The sequence below is a fragment of the Manis javanica genome, chromosome 1 (assembly GCF_040802235.1).
Source record: "Manis javanica isolate MJ-LG chromosome 1, MJ_LKY, whole genome shotgun sequence".
In the NCBI taxonomy this organism is placed as follows: domain Eukaryota; kingdom Metazoa; phylum Chordata; class Mammalia; order Pholidota; family Manidae; genus Manis; species Manis javanica.
The window spans coordinates 210,372,753-210,389,554 of NC_133156.1; the positions used below are offsets into that span (position 1 = coordinate 210,372,753).

The 16,802-nt window shown below is 36.8% G+C and overlaps 1 protein-coding gene across 3 annotated transcripts in view; it reads left to right on the top strand.

Moving 5' to 3' along the window:
• SLC8A1 (solute carrier family 8 member A1) overlaps positions 1–16,802 on the top strand; it is a 374,762-nt gene that overhangs the window by 5,158 nt on the left and 352,802 nt on the right. The window contains exon 1 of one of the 3 annotated variants that reach the window (XM_073214039.1): positions 16,369–16,493. The exons of the other annotated variants lie outside the window; for them this stretch is intronic. The gene's annotated coding sequence lies outside the window, so the exon portion shown is untranslated. Of the gene's footprint in view, positions 1–16,368; positions 16,494–16,802 lie in introns of those variants that run through there. 3 annotated transcript variants of the gene reach the window in all.

Genomic DNA, 16,802 nt, shown 5'->3' on the forward strand with positions numbered 1-16,802 from the left:
GTCTTGACATGTGCTGGGCTTCCTATTTTCCAATCATGCTTCTAGGCAAGTCACATGTATTAACTTATTAATCCTAAGAGTTAATGTATAAGAGAGGCAACCATTTTACAGATAAAGAATGACACAGAAAGGTTAAATAATATGCGTAGATCACACAGCAAGTAAAGAGAAGAAGCAGAATTTGAAGCTTGTGCTTAGCCTCTGTGTCACACCATCCCACAACTGCTTCTTGGTCTTTTAAAAGTGAAACAAATAAATTAATGTATAAAAATAGTATTCAATATAATGTCTGACAAGAGCAAAAATCATGTTATTCTTCTCAGATTGCTGTCCATTTACTTGAATCTGTTTAATGAGTAAGCAATTATTTGAAATAGTGTTTCTGAATAGCAACTATATAAGAAATAATATTGATTGCTCTTTATAAACTAATGTTTCCAAGTTGTTGACTGGACACTTTTCAGAAATAGAGGTTAAACTGTTATTTTATAGTGGGAGGTTATTTAATAAAATAAAAAATATGTAAAATAAAATTTGATTATCTTATAAAAATATATTTTATAATAAAAGGATAACTGTATTCCTTTCTCTTCCCCTATCATATTACTTATGTTTCAATAAATGCATATCAAATTTTAACATATTTATCCCCATTCTTCCCTGTTATGTAACAAATGTGATTTAGATAAAAATGATAAAATGAGGTAAGAATCATTGAAACAAAAGGTAGTGTTGTATTCAGGGACCATCTCACATACATGTTAAATTGCACTTAACTTCCTATTTATAAATGTAAAATGAAGAATAAGAACTCCACTTGACATTCAACTTGTGCTTGTAAGCATAGGAACATAAAATTTTCACCAATATCATAGAGTTGCATATTAGTTTTATAAAAATTATCATGAAATACATTTTAACTGTGGCAATACAAATTATAAAGAAGTTGGCCACTTATTTTTTTGGAAAGAGAATGTAATGAAAGCTTACTTCTTTTCTCTTCACTTTTTACAATGCATATGCAGAAGAATAGAGGTCAAATCTACCTTCTACCACTCTATTTTTCTCTATTACATATTCAGTATCATTTATTATATTGTGTCCTTAGAAATGATTTTTTTACTATTAATTTAAATATTCTTTTGCCTTGAAAAGATAAATATCTACTGTGAGGCAGGTAGGAGAAGGCAAAAACAAATAATAAGATGAAAGACTTTATAAAGAAGTGGGCTACCTGCAGTTTCCAAAAATCTATAGCCCTGGTAGATTTTTTTTTAATTTTATTTTGGTATCATTAATCTACAATTACATGAACGACATTATGTTTACTAGGCTCCCCCCTTCACCAAGTCCCCCCCACATCCCCATTCACAGTCACTGTCCATCAACATAGTAAGATGCTGTAAAATCACTACTTGTCTTCTCTGTGTTGCACAGCCCTCCCCGTGCCCTCCCAAACTGTACATGCTAATCGTACTGCCCCCTTTCTTTTTTTCCTGCCCTTATACCTCCCTTCCCCACCCGTCCTCCCCAGTCCTTTCCCTTTGGTCACTGTTGGTCCATTCTTGGGTTCTGTGCTTCTGCTGCTGTTTTGTTCCTTCAGTTTTCTTTTGTTCATATATTCCACATATGAGTGAAATCATTAGGTACTTGTCTTTCTCCACCTGGCTTATTTCACTGAGCAAAATACCCTCTAGCTCCATCCATGTTGTTGTGAATGGTACGATTTGTTTTTTTCTTATGGCTGAGTAATATACCATTGTGTATATGTACCACATCTTCTTTATCCATTCATCTTCTGATGGACATTTAGGTTGCTTCCATATCTTGGCTACTGTAAATGGTGCAGCGATAAACATAGGGGTGCATCTGTCTTTTTCAAACTGGAGTGCTGCATTCTTGGGGTAAATTCCTAGAAGTGGAATTCCTGGGTCAAATGGTATTTCTATTTTGAGCATTTTGAGGAACCTCCATACTGCTTTCCACAATGGTTGAACTAATTTACATTCCCACCAGCAGTGTAGGAGGGTTCCCCTTTCTCCACAACCTCACCAACATTTGTTGTTGTTTGTCATTTGGATGGTAGCCATCCTTACTGGTGTGAGATGATATCTCATTGTGCTTTTAATTTGCATTTCTCTGATGACAAGCGATGTGGAGCATCTTTTCATGTGTCTGTTGGCCATCTGAATTTCTTCTTTAGCAAACTGTCTATTCAGCTCCTCTGCCCATTTTTTAATTGGATTATTTGCTTTTTGTTTGTTGAGGTGTGTGAGCACTTTATATATTTTGGATGTCAACCCTTTATCGGATCTGTCATTTATGAATGTATTCTCCCATACTGTAGGATACCTTTTTGTTCTATTGATGGTGTCCTTTGCTGTACAGAAGCTTTTCAGCTTGATATAGTCCCATTTGTTCATTTTTGTTTTGTTTTCCTTGCCCGGGGAGATAGGTTCAAGAAGAGGTCACTCATGTTTATGTCTAAGAAATTTTTGCCTATGTTTTTTTCTAAGAGTTTTATGGTTTCATGACTTACATTCAAGTCTTTGATCCATATCGAATTTGCTTTTGTGTATGGGGTTAGACAGTGATCCAGTTTCATTCTCTTCCATTTAGCTGTCCAGTTTTGCCAGCACCATCTGTTGAAGAGACTGTCATCTCCCCATTGTATGTCCATGGCCCCTTTATCGAATATTAGTTGACCATATATGTTTGGGTTAATGTTTGGAGTCTCTATCCTGTTCCATTGGTCTGTGGCTCTGTTCTTGTGCCAGTACCAAATTGTTTTGATTACTGTGGCTTTGTGGTAGAGCTTGAAGTTGGGGAGTGATATCTCCCCCACTTCATTCTTCCTTCTAAGGATTGCTTTAGCTATTTGGGGTCTTTGGTGTTTCCATATGAATTTTTGAACTATTTGTTCCAGTTCATTGAAGAATGCTGTTGGTAATTTGATAGGGATTGCATCGAATCTGTATATTGTTTTGGGCAGGATGGCCATTTTGACGATATTAATTCTTCCTAGCCAAGAGCATGGGATGAGTTTCCATTTGTTAGTGACCTCTTTAATTTCTCCTATGAGTGTCTTATAGTTTTCAGGGTATAGGTCTTTCACTTCCTTGGCTAAGTTTATTCCTAGGTATTTTATTCTTTTTGATGCTATTGTGAATGGAATTGTCTTCCTGATTTCTCTTTCTATTAGTTCATTGTTAGTATATAGGAAAGCCACAGATTTCTGTGTGTTAATTTTGTATCCTGCAACTTTGCTGAATTCCAATATTAGCTCTAGTAGTTTCGAGTGGAGTCTTTAGGGTTTTCTATGTACAATATCATGTCATCTGCAAATAGTGACAGTTTAACTTCTTCTTTTCCAATCTGGATTCATTGTATTTCTTTGTTTTTTGTCTAGTTGCCATGGCTAGGACCTCCAGTACTATGTTGAATAACAGTGGGGAGAGTGGGCATCCCTACCTTGTTTCCGATCGCAGAGGAAAAGCTTCAGCTTCTCGCTGTTCAGTATGATGTTGGCTGTGGGTTTATCATATATGGCCTTTATTATGTTGAGGTACCTGCCCTCTATGCACATTTTGTTGAGAATTTTTATCATGAATGGATGTTGAATTTTATTGAATGCTTTTTCAGCATCTATGGAGATGATCATGTGGTTTTTGTCCTTCTTTTTGTTTCTGTGGTGGATGATGTTGATGGATTTTCAGATGTTGTACCATACTTGCATCCCTGAGATGAATCCCACTTGGCCGTGGTGTATGATCCTTTTGATGTATTTTTGAATTCAGTTTGCTAATATTTTGTTGAGTATTTTTACATCTACGTTCATCGGGGATATTGGTCTGTAGTTTTCGTTTTTGGTGGGGTCTTTGCCTGGTTTTGGTATTAGGGTGATGTTGGCTTCATAGAATGAGTTTGGGAGTATTCCCTCCTCTTCTATTTTTTGGAAAACTTTAAGGAGAATGGGTATTATATCTTCTCTGTATGTCTCATAAAATTCCGAGGTAAATCCATCTGGCCCAGGGGTTTTGTTCTTTGGTCGTTTTTTGATTACCGCTTCAATTTCGTTGCTGGTAATTGGTCTGTTTAGATTTTCTGTTTCTTTCTGGGTCAGTCTTGGAAGGTTGTATTTTTCTAGGAAGTTGTCCATTTCTCCTAGGTTTCCCAGCTTGTTAGCATATAGGTTTTCAAAGTACTCTCTAATAATTCTTTGTACTTCTGTGGACCTGGTAGATTTTTTAACGTATCAATAATCAAGAACCATAATAATAATTAATGACCATAATAGTTTATTAAATTAAATCACAAAACTTCCTGAGCAATTCAAAGCAATGGAAAATAAGAACAACAACAAAAAGACAGTACACTAAAAAACAGACATCAAAAGTGTCATTATAAAGAAACTAAACTTAAGTAATACACATACTTAGTTTATGTTCAGTACATGAGTACCAAAGCCAAAGTTTAGGCCCATGCTCTTTTGTGGGACACAGACTAAATAAATAACTAATAAAGAGAATATATGTCCCAAAGCTTACTTTCCCCTCAATAACCAGTTTGGGGTCTAGCTGAAACAAAATGTGCCCAAACGACTGGAAAATTTTATCAATTTTCAAGGGAATATATCGTAAATATTCATTAAATAGTTTGAGAATCAGATATCCAAAGGTTCACCGAGGTTGTAACCTCCCAAACCACATATTCTAAAATAAGGTCTGAGAAAGAGCTTTTCTTCAATATCCTTGGTGAAAAAAACTCTCACTATACAGAAAAGGCATCTATAAAATATTATATAAAATATACCTCTATCTCAGATGTTTAGAGAGCACACTAACATGTCCCCAGCTCGGAGAAATTCTGTTCAAAGATAATCTGGATGTGATTGTTATGTTAAGTAGTGGTTTAGAATCTAGACAGTGTAGCCAATTCACTGTCCACCCTGATCTCCAAGTGTCCATGCCAGACATCAATCATATCATCATTAGTCACTGAGCCTAGGTCAGTCTGAGAGTTACTCTTAATAGATTGTGCTAGGCAACCCCCACTAACTGACCAGAATTAATACATATGATGAAATGTAGCTGTCATCCAGTCATGGGAAGATCTTCCAGAAAGGATTAATTTGAACTTATTAGTCTTTTCTCTAAAAGAATTAATTTAGCACAATAATTAATTTGATTTTCACATAAAGGACAAGCTGTTTAATGGGTCTCTAAGTGAAAAGAGTGGAAGGATCCCCCACTAACAGAATGCTGCTTAAGCTCCATCTTTAACAGCTGCATCCACATACATGCATATACATGCATACCCATATGCATAGACACATGTACGCATAGAAAGGCTTTTGAATATTGTTTTTGGTGGTGGTGTTGAGTGAGAAATGCAAAAATCAAATGTTCTTTTTTGGTTTGGGTTCAGCATACTGTAAAAAGCATGTTTATATATTTGTGTGCCTGTGTGCTTTTTTATTGTGTTCCTAGAGTACCTAGAATTGAGCTCTATCAGCCTATCACACCAATGTAATTGTGTGACTCTGTTCCTATCCTAAATGTGTGAGTCTCCAGAGATATATTAAATACCAGGAGAAACATCCATGAAGACCTTAAAGTCTGATAGGGCAGAGAATTGCAGAAACAGACTGTTGCAAAGCGGTTGAATGAAAACTAAGAGAAAGAGTTAATAGCACAGGCTAGAGGTGATGTGGGTGGAGGTGGTAGCATATGCAGAAGTCTGGTGGAAAGAGAAGAATATGCCACCTTAGGGATGGGAAACTACAAATAGTTCAATATTGCAAGAGGTGTTTTTTTATTTTTATTTTTTTACTCTTTATTGAAGTATAATTTACCTACAGAAACACATAGCTACTCAGTTAAATGGATTTACATAAATGGAATCCACTATGTGTCCATATACCCAGCACTTATATCAAGAAACAGAACCATTATCAGCACCTCAGAAGGTCCCTCCATAGCCCTTCCCCAACAATGTTCCCTTCAAAGGTAATTGCTAGACTGATCTCTATCAGCATTTTTATATTGCTGAGTTTTGAGGTATGGTTTAGCCAAAGATGAGGCTGGGGAGGCAAGGCATAAAAATTCCCCTTACTTTGTTAAGAAGTTGGAATTCTTCTAAAGGCAGTGGCAGGAGAGTAGGGGTGAAGAGGACAATAGAAGGGCTCTAACCAGGGATGTGAGTAGGTTTGTAACACCTCTTAGACTTGGGACTACCATTTTCCAACACAAAGTAGTTAAATAAATGGTGAATAATTGAGTGATATAATGAATATTCTCTACTCACTCTAAATAATGTATTTATTCAAAACTATGCAAAAGTATTCAAATGCACTAACAAATCACACCTGTGCTAAGGGAGGCACAAAAAAAGAATTTTAAAATGTTTACTTCATTCTTATTTTAAGAGCCAGTAAGATAAGCATGTAGTCTGTTGAGTTCCTATCACATAGTAATTACCCAATAAATATTATTTATTCATTCAGTCAGCATTTACCGAGCATTTGCTTATTTCCAAAGCATATTTTATATGCTGTGCTTTTGGTGTATAAAACATAGTCCTTTCTCTCAGAGAATTTACTAATAAAGGTCCAGGGTATACAGTTAAAGAAGAGTACAATTTCAGGGTTGATAACAAGACAGTAGTCCAGGACAAGTCCAGAGCAAGAAAAGCTAGGAGTGAAGGTGGAAGTCAAGTTAAATGTTTGTACGTTTTTCAGTGAGTCAAATGTTTCATGTGATGAAAGGGAAGATACACTGGAAAGATGAACCACGGAGCAATGAATAGGAATTTTTCTAAAAAAATTTTTAAAGTGACTGTACCATCAATAGTATAGCATTAATTTCTATTTATTCGCCTTGTCTGTTTGGCTTTCTCTCTGTATTTGTTGGCCTAGGATGAATTAAATGGAACCAATCAGATATGGTTGCCAGGAAGGGGAAGAATTTTAATTCTTCTGAGAAGGCCAGTATTCAGATGATGTCTAGAGATCATGAAGACAATCTTTTTGCTTGTAAGAGCTTGGTACAGGGTAAAGAATAAAACAGAGTGGGAAGATAGAAAGAAAGAGTCCCTCTGGTACTTTGATCCCCTGGTGATAGCACTGTCTGAACCCTGCACTCAATGTATTCACAGAGAGATAATATATTCTTACTGAGATTTGGTCAGGTCCCACCTGTGTAGCTGCTGAGATAGGGCCTTGGAATTGACATCCCTGCTAGGTGGGCATGGGACAATTCCCAAAAGGGCACGCTGAGGCACAGACCAAAAGCTGACAGATGTCCAAATGCCCACTGAAGGATCTAAAGGAACATTTATCTTCCTTAGTGTGTTTCCCTGTCTTACTAGTATCTCCTGTGTGATCTCTACAAAGTGCTCTGCCTCTACATGTCTCTATTTCAACTACAGATCAATTTTCAAAAATAGACTGAATCCATATTCTTCAAAAGACTGCCTGCATGTCAGAAGAGGGCACTTGCCAGCCAAGAACCCAGAACCAAGATTTGTGAAAACTGATATTATTTTAAAATTTTGGTCTTCCAAAGTGAGCAAGTTATTTTGAACCATTTTTCTAGTTTCATTAGAAGAACTGAACATAGTAGAAATAGCATACAAAGAGGACATGCACACCTTCCTGGAGGTACCAGGATACTAATACAGTGAGGGCATTAGAGATACAGCTCAAACACTACTACCAACAGGTCGAAAGTACAGCAGGATAAGGAGATAGAGAAGCAGAGGCACTTTTAGGTACAGTGATCAGAGCAAATGAAATTGAGCAGAAAAACTAAACGCAGTGAGGAAACAAGTCATGTAAATAACTGGGGGGAGAAACAGCAAGTGTGGAGTCATCGAGGTAGGAGCAGACTTGACTTGTTCCAGGAACAGTAAGGAGCTCAATGAGGCTGGATAAAAAGTAGGAGGGTGGTAATATATATAATCTCAGAGGTATAGCTAGCAGTTAATTCCTTAGGTTTCCTTGAAGCTCAAAGATTTGGAAGACTCAGTGAAGGTACTTTAATTCTGAATGTGACAGGAATCCAGTGGAGGATTATGAAATGACTAATTTACATTTTTAAAAGTTAATTCTGGCTGCAGTGGTGGAAGAGGGAGTCAAGATAGAGAGGCAAGCAAAAAAAAGCAAATGATGATAACATACCTTATAGGTCGAGTGTCCATAATTGGTCATCAGAACATTTTTGAGAGTAGAAGTAGGGAACTATTAATAATTACACCGGATCAACAGCAGTGAACTGGGAATGTTCCAGGCAAACTGGGACATATGCTTGCCCTAATTAAAGGGCTGTTTTGAAGAATAAATGATTACTGAGTAGGTGTAAAAGCAGCTAAAATTAATACCTACCAAACTCTTTCACCAAATACTAGATTTATGTATTAATGGACTGTAGACTAAAATTAACTCAGTGAAAGAATAAACTAGGGACCACTAACTTAAACCCAGGTAAACTGATTCTTTACTGAAAGAGTTCTTGATGCTTTTAACAAGCTAATCAGCCTTGCGTATTATGTTTATGGTATGCAGTATTTCTCAAAGTCATTTGTCCATAGATTTTATTCATTCAAAAAGATAATTTATATCTTGTGACTCCAGCCTTCCATGGAACTCAATATGGGGAATAATGGTCTAGGAGAAAGGTATGATTCAGGAACAGAGTGGAATGGGTGATGAATGTGATTCTAAGATTTGATCCAAAAGTTTTTGTTAGATTGCTGGGTAGATAGCTCAGTGGTGTAAAGAACTCCAAACCACAATTTAGAAGCACGTCATGCTGACTTAGCTCTTACCAAAATATCAAGGTGTTTCTGATTTCCTGGAGATACAAAGAAGCCTTTTCCCATTTCCCATGAAAATCTAATATTTACCTTGTGTTTGTGGTTCTTTGGACTTCATTCTATGCCTGGGAATTTTTTAATAGTATTTGGTCAAATCCAAGGATACTGCCATACAGCACACTACTTACTTTCTCTACATCCCAAATCAGTAATCTTTGAGCTCAGTTGTTCAGTAAGGATTCCACCTAATTGCATTATCAATCAGTCCATATTTCCCTATTTGGTGCAAAGTACTTTTCTGTGGTTATGTAAAATATCCTGATGAGGGTCAGAAACCATGCACCACAGCATTTCTCTGTCCAACTTGACTGTGGACATCGAAACTCTATTTGCTTATTTACACCCATATGGTTTCTCTCCCAATCTCGAGCTTCTCTAAGACTATTTAGTGGTTCAACTTTCTCTTTTAACAGTTTTCATACATAGGAGTGTAATTTACTTATGCAAAACACCTGAAAAAATGTATTGTACCCAGGTACTGTTTTACCATCACTTTTATCTTTGACTCTAGTTTCCTAGAACTAAGGCTTGCTGCCTGCCCTCCCATCCATACACCCAACTGTCTAATCATAGTTGAATCCATAGATTCCCTGATTCAATCTTAATATGTTCAAAATTAAATTCATTATTTTTATTATCCATCTGATTGATCTTTCTGGTTTACCAAACTCTTTGATCGACCTAAACCAAAAACTCAACTTAGACTCTTTCTTTGATTTGCTGTCTCCTCGCCACAACAAATCAGTACCCAAATTCTATAGTTCATACCTCCTGAAAGTCTCTCACATCTGTTAGTACAGCCTTTTATAGTTTAAGGGGGTTATTGCCCCAGCATGCTGAGAGATGTCCTTCTTCCAGTGTGGCCACTCCCAGTTATTCTCCTCTTTGTTGCCAAAAAGATCTCGCTAAAACACAACTTTGATCAGGCATATTCATATGTAAAATCTTTTAATGAATCCCTGTAACTTCCAGGCTAAAAGCCACCTATTAGTTTAGTACCAAAGACCCCTGAAATTGTAGCCGGCCTGTGTCCCTAAGCTTGTCCCCTTTATCTCCTAATGAATGTTCTTTGCCCCAGCTTTATCAAACTGCAATTCACTGAAATAGTCAAGACTTGCTCAGATCTCAAACTTCCACATGTTCGTTGCCTTCTTCAGTATATGCATTTTTTCTCTTTTTACTTAATAAGCCCGGCTCTTGCTTTAAGACCCAATGGAAGAACCATTCTCTCTGCCGTGCTCCCCTTCCCATTTTCCAATTCTGATGGGCAGTCTCCCCTTGTGCTCCTGCTGCCCCTGCATGTATCTCCGTGGGATAAAGAACTCCAAACCACAATTTAGAAGCAGCGTCATTCTGACTTAGCTCTTACCAAAATATCAAGGATTTTCTGATTTCCTGGAGATACAAAGGTCAGCGTGTATTTGTGCCTCCTCTAGGAAATTTGGGGCATGTACTTATCTTACCCATCTTTATACATGAAGAGCTTGGAACAGTGTCTGACATACGGTGGGTATAGTCCGTAAATGTACATTGTATAATGAAACGAATAAGTCTAAGTCATTCTCATTGCATGAAGAACTAGAAGAAAATATACTCTAAGGAATTTTGATTTTCTTATCTTCCACATGCCCCAAGCAGAAGGTTTATCCCTTCCTCATTTAGCTCCAAACTGTTAAGCTCATTTTAAGAATCCTATTTGTTCTTTACATTCTGAGGTCCACCTGACTAACTTATAAACAGATTTTTGTAACATGACTCATTCACATGTTGAAGGATGTGTGGGGTTTGGTGGTTAATTAACTCTAAAATATACAGTCTATTTATTGTAAACTGGCCAATCTCAAAAGCTATCAACCTCACCAGCCTCAAAGTGAGAGAGGGTATACACAGAAGAAAGGGTAATTGAAATCTTTTAGATGAATAGCCTCTTTTTAATTATTTTACCTTCCAATATTCACAAATATTCTGAAAGCACTTTTTTTTGTTTGTTTTTTAAAATCAAGTATTGGTTTGTTCACTTATAAGGGGCAAAAACAGCACATGGTGATAGCAAGAAGCCTCCATTCACATTCTTAGCAACATTATCTGGAACGTGCCATACAGAAGTATTTTCTCTCTTCAGATATTTCTGAAATCCTTTGGGTAATACTTTCAGGAATGGATTTTAACCAGAACACCAGACATTACTTGAGCAGGGCCTCCATTTGGATCTGAAACTTGTCTCAGTTTACCAATGTGTACAAGCGGATATGCCAAGTATGCTCAATCAAATAATCTGTTTATTCAGAGCAATGTGGATACCCCATATAGATAACATCTAAAAATTTAGATAGCATCTAAAATTTGACTTAAACTTTGTATTCTTCCATTTATTAGACTCAAAATGTTTCTTGCTGGTGACGGATACATGATAATAAGTAAGGGATGGGTGCCTCATAATTGCTAAAAGTGTTTTCCACAGAGCACTGTAGACATACCCCTAAATGGGTCTGCTTTTATTTATTTTTAAATGATACCATTTCAGAACCAAAGAATTTCTGGTATCTAACAATGAATTATCACCAGCAGCCTTTGGTGACAGAGTTTAATGCTATCAGTAAAGGAGGTAAGTTTTTAAGCATGCACCAGCTTTCAATGTTTTTAGTCTTGAAAGGAAAACCACTACACTCCAAATCATAAATCTCTATTTTAAGTTCCAATTCTCTCACAAAACAAAGAGCAAGTCGCCAGTCTTCTGTAGACCTGTTTCCTCTACGGAATGAGGAAGCTGAGGTTCATAACCACAGGAATGCCTTCTTGCTACAAAGTTCATGGTCAAAAATTGCATGAGACAACTGAGTAATAAACTTGTAAGGAGGCTGTCATTGTACATGTTGATCTTTTACTCACTAATTGATACATCTGTGATTTGCTCCTACACCCACTCTTTGTTCCTGAGATTGCTTATCATTTTTACATAAATTGTCCTCATCAATGTCATCCGATGAAAAATAAGGAGGTATAATTTGTAAAGAGACAAAATCATGTGATTCTAAGATTTGATCCAAAAGTTTTTGTTAGATTGCTGGGTAGATAGCTCAGTGGTGTAAAGAAGTTATACTTTAAAAGTTTATACTGACCTTGGACCTTGCTTTTTTCTTCTACACATTAATATAGGATATGTTGTCCCTCAGAAGATAACTTTACTTTCAGACATAGAATAATAATAACAATTATTATGACAATCACCATTTGTTGAGCTATTACATTGCCAGCAGACAAGCCACAATCTGAACCTATGTCTTCCTGGCACTAAAATCTATGCTCTTTCCACAATGTCTTGGGACATAATCATCATCTAATATGGCAGCTTTTATTATCATGAACAATGAAGAAATCATGTCCATGAATAGTTATAAGACTGTATATCAACTGATACACCACTTTTCAACTTTATCTTCATTTTACCTATCATAGTGCTAATGTTGAAGGTAAACAGGGTACAAAGTTGACAAATCTAGTATCAAACTTCATCTCCCAGCAGTATGACTTTCGCTTCAAGTTTTAGCTTCAGTTTTTAATTTGTAAATGAATGATAATAATATAACTTCACTAGCTTTGAAGAGAAGGAGGTGCAGCCACTGAAATAATGAACGAGAAAGGGTAAAAACATGAATATGATGAAGAGTTCGCCTCCATCTTTCTCCTCCCGTGTTTCCCTCTGTATTTTTCTTAGAAAATACAAGCAGGATCATCAGACAGAAAAGCAGAAGCACTTGATTCTGACCCCAGTTGTGCCGATGACTAACACAATTACATTCATGATTGAAATGACATGAACTTTTCTGAACATCAGACAAAAGAAAGATGAAACTAAACAGTCTCTAGGTCCCATGTGGCTTCACATATTTATAGTTTATTTAATTTCCAAAGCAACTTCTCATATGTGTTTCCTCTTTGGAACCTGGAGCTTATTTTTAGTGTTTGCACTAAAAAACATTTTTCAAACAAGCTATTGGATTGCAGACAAAAATGTCCAGGTACCTAAAAGAAATTACAAGTTAAATGGATGAGTCACCGAAAGGCAGTGGGACAGCCAGGTCCATCAGTTCCATTTGTCATTACAATTTGGTCCAAATGATTCAAATATTCAATTGTAGTGATTTCAGAGGCCTGCAGAGGGGAGGAGGCACACACATTTGGACAGACAGGTCTGACCTTACATTTCTCAATGCTTCAAAGAGGAAGAAAGCATCAAGTGTAAAAAAAAAAAAGTTGGGAGAAAGAAAATGAAGTAGGAGGAAACCCCACTACAGAGATAGAACATAGCTACTGACTGGTTGCCCACTGACATAAATACTATGGGAAAGATCACTGGATCATAAGGGAGGGAGAACTGGGATCTAAGTGGTTGTCCAACTAACCAGTTCTGTGATCTTGGTAAATTTGTTTTCATTTCCTGTATCTAAACCTCTTTGACCATAAAATATGAGCTTGAATTGGATGATTACCAAAGGTCCTCCACGACTGTTAAATTTTATGCACAGGAGAAACACAAACAATGTTGTGAAATATCCTTTTTATATGGAGAGAACCTCTTTTATGTTCATTTGTCTTTGGGCCTTACAATTTCAAAATAGAAATTCTGTATTTTAACATTGGGCTTCTTATTTTCACATTCTTATACTGAAGAAACATAAATTTCTTCATGAAGAAACTAGGAAGTCTAGTGAATGGCAGGGTTTTCAAGTCCAGATCTAACAACATAGGGCTTACCAATTCCTCATTGTTCCTGACTTACAGATATTCTGTTTCTGGTATAATGCATGTTTCTTTATAATATAATGAGCATTTTTGCCCATATGTTCTGACTAGATGTCAGTTGTCATAAAGCTTTCCTATGCTTTATTTTTGCTTCTTTTAACTGATGTGAATAGCTGTGTTCAGTATCTTTGCCAAACTGGCATCAGAAGTCTTCCATTTTGAGTTTTAGTTTTGGACATCCTTAGTTATATGAATAAGTTGTGTATCCATGAATCCTTTCTTCTCCTCACAAATTATCTCAAAATATTATCATTGTTATATTCAACTTGTCACCTTCAGCATATACACAGAATTTTTTATTGAAGATTCATTAAATACCTGAAAGTCATTCATCTTCGTTTCCTCAACACTTATTGGAATGCTAGGTATCTAGGAGATTCTAATCAGTTTTGAATAAATTAATATATTTGTGTTTATAAAAAGAAGTATAGTTTATGCATTCCATAGATGAGTGGAAGATTTAGAAAAACAAACAATTAGAGGATATGATAGGAATACATGAAGATCCAGAAACTCCACAACAAAATGATTTCTGTGCTTATTACCATTTGCAATACTAAAGTTTCTGTTTAGAATCCACATCAGTAATCAAAGGTTAAAACAATAAGAAGAAACCTATCTCCCCATGCTTTGCAGTGAGCCATATGTCTTAAAGTCAAGCACACTGCAGCTGCTCTCATAAATATGTGATTGCACATTCCAAGTGATTGATGATGGTTGAATGATGCATATTCTCCTTGGATATAAGTAAACTATCCACACACTTTCACCAGTTTCCTGGTCTAAGAAAAACTATAATGACATCAAAGTTCCCATGAATGTGCCTTGATAGGTAAGGGGAAAAACATGGTGCTTGTTTTTAACACAGATTTCATGGCACAAGGTGGAATGTTAGACGTGTATCATTATGTCCTTCTTCCCTCATCCCCTGGCAGCCACCGTCCTACTTTTTCCTTTCTCCTTCTCTATAAATATCTTTCCTTTTCTCTTCTCTCTCCAGGCTCTGATAATCACCAGTCTACTCTATGTTACTCTGAATTCAGCTTTTTCTCCCTAGCTTTACTGAGAAATAATTGAAATATATCACTGTACAGGTTCAAGGCACACATGATGATTTGACTTAGATATATTATGGAATGATTCCCACGGTGGCTTCAGCTCACATCCATCATTTCATACCAATACAATAAAAAGGAAAGAAAGAAGAAAAAAATGTTCCCCTTGTGTTGAAAACTCTCTGGATTTACTCAACACATTTCCATATGTCACAAGGCAGTGTCAGCTCAGCCATCATGTTGTACGTTACACCCCTAGTACTTACGTATCTTATAACTGGAAGTTGTGCCTTTGGCCCACCTTCCTCCCTCCCTCTACCCTCTGCCTGGGGTAACCACAAGTCTGATCTCTTTTTCTATGAGTTTGATGTTTGTTTTTGTTTTGGATTCCACATATAAGTGAGATCAGATGGTATTTGTCTTTCTGCGTCTGGCGTATTTCACTTAGCACAATGTACTCCAGTTTCATCCATGTTGTTGCAAATGAGTTCTGGAGATGGATGGTGATGGTGAGTGCACAGTGATATAAATATCCTTACTACCACGGAAATATACATTTTTAAATGGGTCAGATAGTTTCATGTTATGTATATTTTACTACAATAAATAAAAATTTTTAAAAAGTGTATCCTCATGTGAATTCCTCACTTCACATTGGACTGTAGAATCTGAAGACTGGCTTTTTAATGAGGTGATGCTGTACTGGCCCTTTGGGGATTTAGAAAAGTACTTTATTGGCGAAATTTTGGAGATTGTTTCCTATGGGAGAATTCTGCCAACAACCATCTGAGTCTTTCCCTACTCGGAGACCAGTCCCATGGAAGGTTGTCAGGAAACCACTTAATGGCTCTTATTAGAGCCGAAGCCTGAGAGCTAAGTGTCGGGTCTGTCTGAAGGAAGAGGACAGAGTCTGTCTGTTCTGCTCTCAAGCTTTCTTCTGTCCTCTTTCCTTCTCCAGCTAAAGTGCTCTAACCCCAAGGGGAAGCTGAATCTCACCCCACTTCCCCTCCCACCAATATACCACAGTCCTCCCACCACCAAAGTTGGAAAAGCTGATCTGGCATCTTGAAGGAATAACCCAGAATGCCAGAAAACTAAGAAGGGACATTTTGTTTGGTGCAAAGGCCCAGAACCATGTTCTTAGGAAGCAAAGTTCCTTCCACTTTCCTCTTCCTGGGCCCCACCTCATGAGGAATCCATTTCCCATTCTGCACTTGGCCTCTGTGTCATGTTGACCTTATATACACCCAGGTTTATATTTCTTTTTGGTTTATAAGAGTCATGAAATCCCATTTAAGCACAGCAAAATTTGAGGCAAATTATATCTTTGTTTTACAGATGATGAAACTGAGCAGACAGACTTGGTTTCTAATTGCGTTTCTGTTATAGATTACCAGCAATGTGTCACCTTAGGCAGGTGTCTTTTAGTTCTCTAAGCTCAGTGTCCTATCTGTAAAACAAGGATCCTGATAACCTCTTAGATTGACAGAAAAGTTACATGAGATGTTTGACAAAATGCTTAATGCCATGCCTGACACAGAGAAGGCATTCAGTGGCAATTATTATTACTGTAGTATTATTGTTATTCTAATTATGACCGTCTTGTAGGATTCTGACACAGATCCTCTCCTTGCAAACCCAGCATACTTTCCTGTATCACAGAGCCGGAGCTTCATGCACCAGTGCAACCCACTTCACTGCAGACAGAAGGCTCAGTCATAGAGCACCGTACACCCTCTCCACTGTCACTGAAGTATTACAGTGAGTAGATTACTCAGGAAAGATCTTAAGAATTCTAAGACATGACCACAGTCCTGAAAAAAATCTCAGTCAAGTAAAAATATCAAATTATACATAAAACTAAAATGACCTAAGGAAAGAACTCCTGTGAACTTAAGTAACCTTTAAAAATAAAAATGAGTTGAGGTGGGAGGAGAACAAAATATGAATGAGGAGATTAATAGCTCAATGCAAAAATTTTGTCCTTTTCCAACCCCCATACCACCTCTGCCAGTTTACTTAAAAAAAAAAAAGTTGGTTTTGTTCAAAAGTACACTGTTATATGAGACT